Below are 13,972 nucleotides of genomic sequence, written 5' to 3'. Positions count from 1 at the left end.
CTATGGTTAGACAATAGATGAGAATACAGTAATAAACTGAGGGAAATTAAATTTTATCAAAAAGAATATTTTAAAAAACCTGTACCACTACAACCCATGAAGCGTCAAGGGTTCAATGGTTTGTAAGAAGCAACGGTTGTACAAGAAGGTGATTAGTTCATGATCACTCTCAGGTTTTTCCCCTAATTGGATGAGTGAAAAAATCGTTTATCAACACCATCCTCTAGCAAACAGTATTTTTAAAAATTATCTTTAACTCCAAATTCACGTATGTCACAGAACAGTACCGAGTATCAGCAAACCGGATGAAAATTGAAAAGTTAAAACTATCTGATGAACAGTGCCTAACGGACACCCACATTCCGATCTTGTTCACTTGGTTGTATCAGTACTGTAATAAATGGGCCGTCCGTAGCTCAGGTAGTTGAGGTGCAGGTTTAAGCAATCTGAGAACTGCAGGCCTTGTGCCGGTTCGATTCCGGCTAGAGGGTGGACTTTTTTCATTTCGTAGGACCACTATGAAATGAAAAAAATGACCCCCACTATGGTTAAAATATGTTGGTCACCTCTTGATAATGACTAGGAAGAGGTCATAAAAGAAAAGTACTGTTATAAACCGTTAAAGAGGATTCTTGATGTGAGAATAATATATGTTGTGATTTATCTTGGTATTATTGAATTTTCTTTTTTATTCATGGTTACAAACGAAATAGTTTTTGTACACAGTGGCAGTTTTTCGATATTTGCACATGAACACGTGATTTCTCATCATTAAATAATTAAAATAAAATACTAATGCCTACTTTATATTTGTGTATATAGTACATCGAAGAGGTTAATGAATTTTAAGAGTGAAATTCATATAAGGAAAATAATATTGAATAACATATAAGGTTAAGATAGTAATATTAGGTCAAAATAAATAAATATAACATAAGCATCTATTTCTGTAGAACAAAACAACATAAATGAAATGACTTTTACGAAATTAATTCACAAAATAAAATAATGTGGAATAAATAAATATCTCCTAAAAGAAAAAAGGAAACTTAATACAAAATTTCAAAAAAATATAGCTCATTTAAGAATAATTACTTATTAATTTTAATTAAGAAAACAAAAATTCTAGCAAAACTATACAATTTAATTAGCACACAGGCAATCTATACAATATAATTACGATTTGATGGTTTGACGTAGCAACGTATGGTCGATGTACGATACCAGGGCCCTGTTTCATAATAAAGTACAAATTTTGACTATTAGTCTTGTAGATTTGTCTTAATTCAATTACACAGACTTGTACATTAGTAACTTGTACTTTAGTATTTTTTAAGTCCTGTAATATCACTAATTGTCATCCCTATAATAAAAAAATAAGTATTAGTATTATTACCACACTAGTTTCTTCACTTGTACCATCAACTAATACTATTAGCATTCATTATGAAACAGGGCCCTGGTAGGGTGTCTATTGCAAGAGCTAACAGTAAGCAACTCGACGTCTGTTGGCAGAATATAGAGCGCTCTCTCCATGGGTAATTGCAAATTGTCGGTGGTGGGCACTTATGCACATAACTATCAACAGAGATGTACCGCAGTAAGATAGTCGAAGTAGACAGTACTACTCGAAATAAATAGATACCACATAAAATAAAAACAAAAAACAACCTTTCCAAATGTTAAAAAAAATCATTAAATATGTTTAATTATATGACAAAGTATATTAAAAAATATCAGTGGTGCCAAGTGTTATTGATTATAATTTATAAGAAAAAAATCAGAGCTGTGGTAAAAAAAAATGGAAATGGGGAGAGGAAAACTTATTAATAGAACTTGACATTCCACTTGATTAAAAAGTAATCTACTTGTCTACTCTTTCAAAAAAAAAAAAAAAAAAAAAAGTACTTTCATCTATTTTTCCTTTTTTTTTTTTTTTAATTTTTTATAAAATAAAATATTGCAAGCTACCTCACTCAATATACTATCATATATATACTCAATATCACTTGTACTGGGGTATAAGTGTTAGGTTAATACAACCCTACGTGAAAATTATATATGTTTTTAATTATAATTTTATTTTAATAAAATATCCATTTATTTTTTTAATTTTATACCATTGCCGAAAAAATATAAATTGGGCAAGTGGCTTGTAATTTATTTTTAAAAATCAGAGTGTCAAACGGGAATTAGTATAATTACATATTATACATTTTTTGTTAAGCAAAAACTCATCACTCAACTTTAAAACGAAAATAATCCTTCTAAATTATTTATTTGTTATTCAGAATGCAATACTTTCTCATTATTTCCTATTCGGTAAATAGGTAAGTCAAAGTAAAATCTGATTATTGTTCCATGGTTGTTACTATATAAACAGTAAAATATTTATTTTAATCTTTGGTTCATATTATAATTCATTCATATTAATTAATTGCTTACAAATCCATTGTTTGTTAGTGAGATATCATTAATTATTTCAAATAAACAAAATTAGAGGTACTTTTGGAGGTAACTATTCGAAAATCCAGCATTTAAATCCGATAGGACGATTTCAATGAAGATGAAACTTTGCAGATATTAAAGGTAATCTAATGCTATATTGATATGCCCTGTTTGGAAACAAGAATCACCCGAGGGATTATCGAAAAAAGTTTAAAATTAATTATATACATTAGAACTTATAACATTAAGTTTAAGTTGATTGTTGCAAAAAAGTTGTAACATCCCGGACACGTACCTACCTAAAATATTAAAATTCAGTTTTAACAATTGTTGCATACATTCCGTTTTTTTCCTGTCCATTGTATCATATGTGAGGCCCGTTAGCCAATGGGTGGCACTCACAAAAATAGGCGTGGGAGTGACGAACCCGCCCTATGAAAACCACGTCATGAAACGCGTGATGTATTTCCTAAGCACATCGCGCGAGGCCTTGGACCTCCACGGTCTGTCGCGCCAATAATAATAATAAATTATTTGTGTATCTTTACTGATCGCACCCCGACCATCTCCTCCTCATATCATATACGGTGTACTATCAACACCTCATTATAAATTCAGTTTCGTTTTTGAGCTATACTCTTCACATATACAAAATAATGTTGTGAGATTTAGTGATTTAAACTCAAGAAACTTTAAAACATGTAGATTAATTATCAACAATTCAGATTCAATATTTTCCACTATCATTATATTTTCTCGTTCCAAATATTTCATATATCGGTAGGTGAAAGTGAAAAACTAGTTTTCAAACTGTTAAATAAAGATTTAAATGTTGAACATACATTAATTATTCCAGAATCGATATTCCCTTCCCTGATTAGTTACTAACTGCTCGGGCACTAAATACTGTCCTGGAAATATCAAATAATGATTGACATGGACATGTCATATCTGCCTGTCGCCTTGTTTCGGGGACACGAAGACTAATTCTGGGAAGCGATCGTAGTTAATTGAGTCATTTAGTCGCCCAATGTCGCAGAACACAACCAAATTAAACCTGAAATCAAATAGCTTCCACTAAAACGAGGATATTTATTTTGTTGAATTGGAGTCAATTCTTGTGGTCGAACCATGTATGTGATTGAATTCACAGAACGTCGTTGAAAGCAATTAAAAAGATAAAATTTTTAAATGTGACTCATTAAAATATTTAATAATTGCAATTAAATTAATTCAAGCATAAATAGGTGAATATTAATATATCCAGATTTTTTTAATATAATTTTGTGAGGAAGTACTCATTTTCTACAGCTTGAAAATTGAGAAAGTGTTTATAAATACGAATTAACCGTTTTAGACAGCCTGAAAATAATAATATTTAACTTAATTTATTCATTGATATTTACAAATATATTAAAATAAATATGACAAGTAAATGGCTTATGTCATTTATTATGTCATTCATTATGACGTATGCTTATTATACAATGACATGATACAGATATGAGGATAATCTCCCATTGGTAGAGCCCCAAGAAAAATAATAATAGAAATTGAAAAACTCAAGAATGCTACTTTCACCATCATATTTACAAACTGTCAGCCAGATTAGAATTGAGTAAAAATAAAGGATTAAAAGAAAAACAGCAGAATTAAAAATTATCAAAAATATGTCGAGCTGTTACATTGATTATTCAAGACAACAGTGGTGGAAATAATTTTTTTAATAATTAATTTGTTGATATTTACAATTATATTAAATTATGTACAACCAGTAAATTTCTTGTAAGTTATACAATGACATGATACAGACATGTGAATAATCTACCAATTGATAAAACTTCAAGTGGAAATAATAATTTATAAATAATGCTGAGAATGAACTTGAAAGCCTTGGAAACGGGCATGCGAAATTTTAAGAGAGGAAATTCCAGAAATTGGTAGAGTAGCCTATAAAGAAGCGTTGAAATGAGGCAAATCTAAAAATAAGTCAAAAAGTGGAAATCTTGTGGTAAAGGAAATGAATAAAGGTTTTAATTCGAGAGAGATTATAAATATATGAAGGAAGGGTGGTTGATGAATTGCTACATCGAGGTTTTAACAATTCCGACAACAACAATATGACAAATGTCTGTGTGATTTAGCCACAGTTGTGCTAATACCTGTCAATACATTGACACCCTTCCCATCGAGTTGCAATGGGTACAAGATGCCAAAGGGACAAAACCATTATCCAGGTAGTTTATACAAACACCTGTACCAAACATACTTAGCCCATTGTAATGAACTCTTCTTAGGCGTGGTTAATAATAGCCAACGAGGAAATAAGATTTCAAAAAGACAGCGTTCCTTTTTCGAAACAAATATGGGGGATAAGTAAAATGAGCACAGAAGTAAGAAGACCTAAGAGAGAGCAGGATGCACTTCGACGAGAAGAAGTCCTGAGAGAGGCTAATCAGACCTGGAACACCATCCCATAGGCCAAGACGACACCTACGGCTAAGTCGTCAACAACACTCACGACATGCATCGACCAACTCAGCAGATATTCAGACATACTAGGTAATAAGTTTTAATGTAATAAAATTGCCATAAACAATACTTTATGGCCAAACATTTATCTTGATCTTTTAATCAGTTTATAATTTTATTTTATGGTTATATTAGAACCCCTTTATGAGGGTTGGTTGCTGATTTTTTTGTTTAAAAAAGAGGTCAGAAAATACTTTTAGGACTATAACCAAAGCCTAATTAAATATCGTAAAATCAAAGTAGGAAGAAGTGGCGCTGAGAACTGCTTTTTCTTTTCTTTTTTTTATGACTCCCTTCCTAGTCATTTCTGACATACTGAGGGTTTATCTACACGGTACCACCCTATTAAAACCTGGTGAGGGATGAAGTACCAGGCCCGATTCGAACTGGCACTGCTGCAGCCACGTGCCAGTTAAAGTTGCCACCCTAACTCTCTCGACAAAAGACGGACCTTCTCGTTCATGGCCGCTATTCTACACATTTCATCGAAGAATTTACTGGTTAATTATGACACCCTGGGGTGCCCCAAAAATACATTACATTCCATAATTTACTTCTCACTGTTTCTTCTCTTTTAGTGCATATTTCACCGCTCGAGGGGTAACTGTGCTACGGTTTCTTTTAGCTCAACAAGGGTGCCCTGAAATGATATTAGCCCATCAAGGCAGCTATAATTTTTTTTCTCAATCCAACAAGGATGCTGCTTGCGAAAAAAGGATTATCAATATTTTTTATCGATATTAAGGTCCTGGGTCATTTGTCAATTTATTGGGGAATAGGCTATTCGCTGTAATGAATCAGAAGAGAATTTTTCAGTAATCAAAAGTTACATTTGCTGATAATTTATAATGTTGCTAATGATATTAATTGTCCTAATAATCTATAGCTCAATGTATCCAAACTATGAAATCATTTTTAATGATAGCAATAGTACAAAGATAGAAAAATTAAATCCTTCATGGACATCAGACCACCAAGCGACCATAAGAATTACCGGTCACGAACAGATAATAAATTCAAAACCGGATAGAACGAGGCATTTACACCGCGTGGTGAATAGTGCCCTGGTTATTTCAGTCATTTTGTACTCCATTACCGTTTATCAGGCGCATACATCACCACAACAGTGACAAAGGGTACAGCCGTTGTCAACATTACGTACCCGGAATGGCCTGTCGTTGGAGCAATTACTACGGACCGAAAATAGGAGAACTGAAACAGTAAGACCGTTTTCATACGATTCAACATATGTCAGAGTCTGATTCAATATCGATATAATTTGCGCAGAAATCCTGGGTCCCTATAAACTGGTCCGATATTTTCTACAGTTTAGTGTTATCACCCCTTCGAAATATCGAATTATGAAAACACTTATCATTTTTCGCCCGATAAGTCCAAACAAAAAGAAAATTAAACATCATTAAATAGTTATTTTTTAAATCATGTCCAAGTAGTGACCATTTGATTAATCCTGTATGTTTACAGCAAAACCTTTTTTTACAACAATCAGGTATAGAAAACTTACAGAATAAGATTAAATTGACATAAGAGATGGTAATTATGTAATTAAACTCAGATGGTCGCTAGTGGAGTGACAATACTCATGAGTTCCTGGTAAATACGTGGGTTAGGTTTCCATCTCCATCTGAAAATATGTATGTCCCTGTGGCCCACAAAGCTTCCGGTATAGTTATATTGTAAAAAAATCTATCTAATACGATTCTATATGAATACAGCATGAAAAAAGTTGAAAATGACAATCTGTTATTTTTACATTATATAAGCACAAGTGGTAGGAATAATGTAAATATCCAAGAAGAGATAAAATTCCCTTTAAGAATAATCATGACCTAGCTTAACTAAATTTATTGTATGGACGGGAGAAGCAGCTTATGGGAGGACTGATACAGTTTACTTGATATAAATGGATAGCTTACTTTATTTTTTTTAAATCATATTTTTTTGATCGAGTCTGGCACCCAGGACTGCTATACAAGATACGTAAATTCCTACCCCCTACATACTTCCTCATTGTCCGTTCTTATCTCTCCGACAGATTATTTCAAGTAAATTACAACGGCGCTTATTCATACCTATTCCGTCAGTCTGCTGGTGTACCTCAGGGTAGTATCCTTGGTCCTATTCTTTATACAGTTTTTACAGCTGACATTCCAACCCATCCTAACACCACGTATGCCGATGACACATGTCTATTGTCAGTGAACAATGATCCATACACTGTATCCCAAACCCTCCGATCCCACATCACCACCCTTGAAGAATGGTGCCAAAACTGGAGGATTAAAATAAATTCCAATAAATCCCACCAAATCACATTTACCCTTCGACGTAAACCCATGACCTCTTCCCCTACAATATCCTTTAATAATACCCCACTTATTCCTGTCGAACAAATCCGTTAAACGACTGATATAGAATCCTCATACAAGACTAAAAAGACAAGAAACTGCTCGTCGATTCCGACTATTACAACATTTATTAGACAAACGTTCTAAATTGCCAATCCATTACAAAAGACTGATCTACATGACTATTATAAGGCCTATCTGGACATACGGAGTTGAGCTTTGGGGCTCCACTAAACCATCAAATTCCTCCAGAAACCAATCCTTACAGTCCAAAATCCTTCGTAAAATCCTTAATGCTCCTTACTTTGTCACAAATCAAGTCATCCATCAGGACCTCAATATTCCATATGTTGCCGGTTTGGCCAGAACCAGATACCGTTCCTTCCAGAATAAACTTCTCAACCACCCAAATCCACTTGTTTCTAACCTAGCTTCTCCTTCATTACCTAATAATCCTCTCAGGCGTCTGAAAAGAAGATGGCCTCGAGATCTTCTTCTCTAGAAATGTTATTGGAGTTCTATCAGTGGGTAGATTCTCCACATGTTTTTATCATGTTACTATGTCACCTACAGCAAATTTACTTGTTGTATATGTCTGTATGTGTATACAGTTGTAAATATCAATAAATAAATTATTAAAAAAAAAAAATCATATTTTACATGTGAACATTTTTTTCAGTTTTCTACCAGCCTAAAGATATCCCCCTTTCCAAAAAAAATCTACATTTAATATGCTTCAACGTAGTGTAAATAAAGTCGTTTTTTGTAGGAAATAGGTTTGGTATGTATCAAAGATGTATAAAAAATCTACATTTATTATGCTTTAATTTAGTGTAAATAAAGTCGTTATTGCGTATGAAATAGATTTGCTATGTATCCAGGCATTAGCCATTATTACAACAATATGTCGTTTATCAAGGTTTTTTGCCATCTGTCCCGATACCTGGTTAGGGTGGGAGCCATTCGACGAACCTCTTACTGCGTCTCCGGACATGAAAACATCTGTGTTAAGTTTGCCACATTACCAGAGTCCCCTGAGAAAATTAGATTTGCTAACCTTTAAGTGTTCTAACAAAAATGACAGGTTTGACGAGGGACCGGAATCAAATTAAGCAGGTGCAGGCCCTTCCTGGACATGTCAAAGTTTTTCATCCACTCTCGGCCCTGAGGAGGGGGACGCCTACCTCGGGAGCGTTCGGTCATCGATGGCCAATGAGAAAGGAGATTCAAAAATAAAGTAACGTCCTAAAAGGGAGGTAGGAGAAAAGACACAGGATCTCTAGATCAGAAAAAGGAACAGTCAAGAGTAAGGCATAGACGAGAGAGGACCAGGCTTGAGAGAGCAGCAGAAGCCGGAGCGGTGCGAAGATGCACGTCGTTTTTTGTATGAAATAGGTTTGGATTTGGTTCCTGATTTGACAAAATGTAGTGCGGAATTAATTCTTTAAAAGAGGTGGAAGGCGTTAAGGAACGAAAAGTTATTATAGATTTATGGCTCGATTATGCACAAGAAAGCAGGAAAAACATGTTTCCTGTTTTCTTCTAAGCAAGTCATATTATTTGTTAAAGAGAATACGGTCACAAAAAAATATGGTGCAGTATGCGCATTCAACACATACAAATCTACATGCGTCCTAAAATTTTGTATATACTAGTGGGATCGTGTTGAAGTTAACACTATTATGGTTTCTGAAGAATAAGACCTAAAGATCCGGAAAGGCGAAAGTTCTGAAAAAAATTTATTTTTTGTTGCTATAAAAATTCGTATTTTAGAGTTTCTTAAGATGGTAATAATAAATATTAATTTAAAACTTCAAAGAATAGAACAGTTTAACAAAACATAAATAAATCTTTATGTAACCGGAAATAGTTCTTGGTTTTCCTGTTCAAATCGGATGAATAGATGTTTGCTTTTATTTCCTATACGTATTGGTAAAATTATGTAATATTTTGTATTTATAGATCCTCAAACTAACTCTAGACAAAAATTTCATTAATGTACAAATTTTGCACTTTATTTTATCTGTTTTTCCTTTATTATTAACCCACGGAAGTTTACCAGTTGGCTGAGGACTTATTACCATTTTCAGGATTAATTGGTTGCACTTTAGATATAGGAAGGCTCCCCCCCTCCCCCCTTCGCTGCTATTGTCTCACCTAAATTATATTAGTCGTGTATTTAGTAACACGATTCCTTGTTTACAATATTCATCTGGAAAAAATAAGTTTTTAAAAGTGAGTTAATGTTATTCAGTTATCTTCTCTCCTCTTCTCCGAAGAATAATAAGCTTAATTGAAGAACAGCGATCAACAAGTGATGTGTGTGAAAAGTAGAATGAAAAGGTGCTCTAGAATTAACCCAAGATTTAAATTTGCCACGACTCGAGCAGTAAAGTGTTGACAAACCTGTTAAAAAAACCATTTGATAGCTGGTTGTCGATAGTTCGTAAAAATCGAGCGTTACACAATAAAACATGTTTTCATTTTCGGATAATATTTAAAGAGAAAAGAAAGTCTGGCTGCCACAATTTCCCAGCCAGCGAAGAGAGTAATATAATAATTCAGGCAGACTGGATCAATTGGTAAAGCTAAGTAGATTGATCTTCCAAAAACAAGCCGTCCAAATGTCAATATCGAAGCAGTGCGTGAGAGTGTTGGTTAAAGTCCAGGAACATCAATTCCAAGTCTTGGACAAGAATTGCAAATTTTAAGAAGCTCTCCATAGCGTATACGTACTACAGATCTGCGTCTCCGTGCTGAAAACGTTCAATTGACGCTACAACTAAAGTCTAATGATTATGTACACCATATGCAATGTAGGGATCATTGTAACCTACTTTTTTGGAAATGAAGCTGTTCAAGTAGTGAATGTTGCTGATGATATAGCGACTTGATACAGTTCATTCTGCTTAATTGAATAATATTGATGAGGGAGACTTATGGTTTCAACAAGACGGTGCCCTATGCCATACAGCCCGTCAAACAATTCAATTACTGCATGAGACGCTTCCGGGTCATATACATTCTCGTTCCAGTCATAAGAATTATTCCTTTAGATTGTGATTTAACAACATGAAATTCTTATTTATGGAGTATATTGAAGCCAAAGGACTACACCAACAAGCCCACAAGAGGGCGTGCTTTGAAGGAGGTAATTAAACGATACGCCAACGATTTTAGACAAAAAAAGTGCGTAATTTCCAGAAAAAGCATGGAAGCCATTTCCCCTTTGTTTTATTCCATACATAACCTTATCCTGTGTACTTAGAGATTCAATAGAAAAAATACCAATTTTTAAAGGGGAAAAAACTGTTTTGTTTTTTTAATTTTGTTCAAAGTTTGCTTTAATTAGGGGTAATCATATTTCACGACTTATTATTTATAAGGTTCCGTTGTAGATTTGAGGTACAATGGGATTCAAAGGAGGAGATGTGTAAGCACCTCGCTTTGTATTCTAGTGAAGTACAGTCGGTTAAACGTGATGGCAATTCTGTCTAAACTATCCAAGTGTTGCGTACAATCTGAAATGCAGAACCATCCATCTCAGAGTTCAGCAACCTCCGACAAGACACTATTAATCCAAGACCGGATTACAGTAGCTTCAGGTTCACGAAATATAATTTGGCAAAGGTATTATTCATGTTTGATAATTTCATACAAGCAAAATCATCATATAGAAGTTTTAGTTAAAAACTAATTTTATTTTTGTTCAGATATCATATCCAGGGAGAATGGAAGAAATAGGTGTAGTGGATACATAAACATAGAGTAAAAATTTAAAAAAGAAAAGGTATTTATAACAGTAACTAAGCGCAATAAAAATTCTATATTTTAAGCTTTTAATTTCAAGCGTAAAATTGCTCGCAAATCACAGGCTGAAGGTAGAGATTAAAGAGGTTTTATAATTCACTATTTTAATTTTGTTATTTAATTTATTTTTTTGCTTTTTGGTACCACAATATTTTGATTGAAAGAAAATATATATGTTAAAAGGATCTTAAAATATTAAATATATTCCAGTTTATTTTCCAATGGGCGAGGAAGCCATGTTACAAAAATATCTTGAAGATAAACGTCTGAAACATGCAGCTAAGGGAATTTTGAACATGAAATTATTGATTGTAATGATCAAGGAAACGACAGTTTGATGTCATTCAATAAGGTATAACAGAACTGTTTATTTAAAATATTAAAATAATGTTTTATTATTTATTCATCCAGACCCTAATGGATTTATATCAAATATATTCAATAGTTTTTATTTTAAATTCATAAAATGTTCAATCGATTAGAAAAAGGTACAAGGATTGTTCTAAAAATATAACTAAAAAAAAATGTTAACCACGGATGCTACAGTTTCGTAAACAATTTGTTTTTATTGTTATATTCGATGAAAATAATCCTCTTCGGTGTTACCAGAAAAAATATTTTTGTGATAAAGAAAAAGAATGAAAAAATATTTCCTTTTTTTTTCTATTTTATTGGTGAAGTAAACAATATTTAAAAAAATGGTATAAACTTGATTCCGGGAATTAAAATGCAGTTGTCACCTTCATAATTTATTGATTACGTGTTTTTTGATATTCGTGACTGCATTTGGTACAAGATTAGTTGTATAGGATAACACGAACAGTGTTGGCTACAGACTTTACTACCGCGAACCTAGTTGTTAATATTCTTTCAGTTATTAGTTTTTTAAGTTAATTTTTCACTCAAAGTGGTAATTGTTAGTACATGAAATCCAAGCATAATCTTTATTTCCAATCTTAATTAATATGGCACTAATGTTTGAGCCAATTGACATAATAAACTTTAGATTCAATTTGATTTTTCACTCATTAGGCTATTTCAAATTATAAAGGCTACTAGATTTATGATCACATTAGCAATATGTTATTACACCTATTATCATATCACATTTATTATTATTTTTCCATCTTATTTTTTTGAATAACTCAGATTTCGCTACCAATGTTCTATCTGTTACTCATCGAGGACCAATTACATACATATTAAGAAATAGAAAAAAGAAAAAAATATATTACCATAGCTAAACCATTTTCCAATTTTTTTTATAGTAATGTCTAATTCGATGTAAAAACAAAAGAGAAAATTGATTTAAAAAAAAAAAAAATACTGATGCATAGAAAAAAAGTATTTTTAATAAGTTTTCGAATGTTTTTATTTTATTACTCGAGTGAATAACGAATTTATTTTCTGGCAATACAAATTTTTGAAAGTAATTTAATTGAAAAATTCCCTACCATTTATGCAGAATAAAAAAATATATTTACTGTTGTTTCAATGATATGCCAGGAATTAGAGCCTTTATTATGTACATCTTTCTAATGACAGTCCTTGTGTTTGGTATGGGTATTGGGTTTTTCTTCAAAGCTCCATGGGGCCATAAGGGTTAATATATTCGGTGTAGGTAACACTAATGATGAGTAAATCTCTTGTATAGTATTTCATATGAATTTTAAGGGAGGAATGAGAAAGGGGATACGCCAGTAATTTGGAAAATTGATTGAGTATCCTGTCTGATGATCGGGCCCATTACGATGTAAGTTAGTATTCCTCAGTCGAGTATGTGTCTGTTTGTGTGAGTTATGTGTTTATGCAAAATACTGTATTTAATAACTTATAACAAAATAAATAATAATTAACTAGCGGAAGAAAAAAAATACCATATTGTAAAACTTCATATTATTATTCTTTAATAAAAATGATATTTTTTTTTATTTATGTATTTATAAACTGCTTATATCTATGTTTAGAGAAGTTTTATATCTCTGTTTGCATTTTTTTCAAATTAATAGTTTATAAATTTAGTAACTTATTTTTCTATTTGATTTTTTTAATTTTGTAAATAATTTACCATTATATCAAGTTGTAGCCAACTTTATTTGTATGGGAACTCTCTTTGAATAATAAATAATTACATACACACTGTTTCCTTTAACTGTATAAACAATCTCACGATGTTTATTTTCTCAATAAAACATGAATATTTTGTCAAAACAGCAGTACCTTTAAGATATTTAGTAAATAAAACATATTTAATTATACAACCCGTGAAAAGTGTGGGGTTAATGATAAATATTCAAATATTTAATGTAATACAATGAGAGTATTCATTATAAAAGTTTTCTTAAGCACTCGTCGTTATTATTTAGAAATCTCAGGAAGAGAATTATTTATAATAACACAAATAAAGGGAAAGAGAAGATTTCAAACTGTCTTAGGTTAAATATCTTTGTCAGAACTGTGAAACCTGGCTGTGAGGTCATTACAATGGCTTTTATGTCGCCTTGGCTTCATCCCAAATTTACTAATCTTTCTTAACCCTGAAGGATTTTGTGAGAGCTTGATTTATCTGTCTTTTGTGTTTAAATGTTTAACTTAAAGACCACTGTTAGGCTAATTTGCTTGTAATAATGATTTATTTTCTTCCCAAAACGAAGGTTTTATAAGACGACTTCTTTCAATCAACATTGTAGCAAGAGTATTCAAAACAATTCATAACATAAGATTATGAACTAAATATGGTTAAAAATATTACATATTTACAATTCAAGCTTGTCTTATCTTATAATGCCGCAAGGCAAACCAAGATTAAGTGT

Source organism: Halyomorpha halys, unplaced genomic scaffold (genome assembly GCF_000696795.3).
Source record: "Halyomorpha halys isolate HHAL.00 unplaced genomic scaffold, Hhal_1.1 Scaffold111.1, whole genome shotgun sequence".
Taxonomy (NCBI): domain Eukaryota; kingdom Metazoa; phylum Arthropoda; class Insecta; order Hemiptera; family Pentatomidae; genus Halyomorpha; species Halyomorpha halys.
Note: the sequence above shows the minus strand (reverse complement) of the source record.